The following is a 1754-nucleotide window of genomic DNA, read 5'->3' as shown; positions in this document are numbered from 1 at the left end:
GCTCTTATTTCAACAGAATGCATTATTCACATTGTGAAGATGAATTTAGCATTCTAGAAATTTTATGCTGTTCTTGTGAAATGAATTTTTTTTTTGTTAAATATGGCGCAAATGAAGCCCAGGAATTATTGTGGTATAAACTGGTGAGTCACTGCCTTGTTATTCTGCTTGAGGATTCCAGGTTCTTCATATATAAGAACAATGAGCATCATGCAACATGTGGTCATCTACAGGGGCCAATTTCCAAGCGAGATATCTCGGCACAGTTTCAGAACTAAAGTTCAAGAACAAATTGAGTCAGGAATAGCATGATCACTCTATTCTTTCTGATGCACCAAATTAAATTTATGTGCACATAATTTATGTATTGTGCATATTAAATTGAATTGCTTAATAATTTCATAATTTACATTTGTATATGGCAATAATCAATTAAGTATATTTTATCTACTGTGGAAAGACGTATTTTTCTGTGATATATCAGCTTTTTAATCACTATTACTCATTTTTCTCATACAATCATTTCATAATTGAGAAAGCGCAGAAACGTTCTCTATTCCCATGCATTACTGACCAGTGCAGATTCACAGCACAAACTCAAGACTGCTCAGATATGTAAATTTAGATAATAATGCACATCACTTCTGACATTGGAACACTAAAACTTTCCTTTTTATATTTTTATTGTCGCACACATTTATTTACCTTTACAGCCTCCCTTTCTTTCCTCTTCTTTCTCTATTTCTGAGTAATTTTCTTTTCTTTTACTCTTCTTTCCATTTTTACTTAGTTTCATTTAATTACATAATCATATGTTTATTGTACACACTAAGTTTTCTAAGAAGTTTCCACACAGGTGTGTAATGGACTTTGATCATATTGGTGCTTCCTAATTCCCTCTTTTTTGTCCTGCCTTCTCCCTCTTAGTGGTCATCTTTCTCCTTGATCATAGTTCCCTTGCTTCACATTTCATTTTTTCTATTTCTACATATTATAGAAAAATGTAGTATTTGATGTTTTAATGACAATGTGAATATACTTCATTTGCATTCATTTTGTGATCAGCAATATGCTTTGGTCCATCCAGTCTCTGAGAAGTAAATGTGACATATGCCAGAACCTGATAGAAGAGAAAGTGGAAGTAGTCTACAACACATGAGCACAAGAGATCACCTCCTATGTATAACCCCAGTAAGCACAGACAACAAGAGCAACAGTGAATAAATGGGACCTCCTGAAACTGAGAAGCTTCTGTAAAACAAAGGACACTGTCATTAAGACAAAAAGGCATCCTACTGAATGGGAGAAGATCCTCACAAACTCTGCATCAGAAAAAGGTCTGATCTCCAAAATATATAAAGAACTCAAGAAACTGGACATGAAAATTCTAATAAACCCAATTAAAAAATGGGGTACTGAACTGAACAGAGAATTCTCATCTCAAGTTCAAATGGCTCAACCTCCTTAGTGATCAGGGAAATGCAAATCAAAACAACTTTGAGATGCCATTGATGGAGGAAGGTTTTCTGTCTAAGTGTTACTTTCATTAGTTAATAAAGAAACTGCCTTGGCCCTGATAGGACAGAAAATTAGGTAGGCAGAGTAGACAGACAGAATGCTGTGAGAAAGAAGCTGAGTCAGGCAGTTGCCATGATTCTCTCACTCCAGACAGACGCAGGTTAAGATCTTTCCTGGTAAGCCAGCTCATGGTGTTACACAGAATATTAGAAATGGGTTAGATCAATATGTAAGAG

This window comes from Microtus ochrogaster, linkage group LG9, assembly GCF_000317375.1.
Source record: "Microtus ochrogaster isolate Prairie Vole_2 linkage group LG9, MicOch1.0, whole genome shotgun sequence".
Taxonomy (NCBI): Eukaryota; Metazoa; Chordata; class Mammalia; order Rodentia; family Cricetidae; genus Microtus; species Microtus ochrogaster.
The sequence above is the reverse complement of the archived record's forward strand: the minus strand, read 5'-3'. Positions refer to the sequence as shown.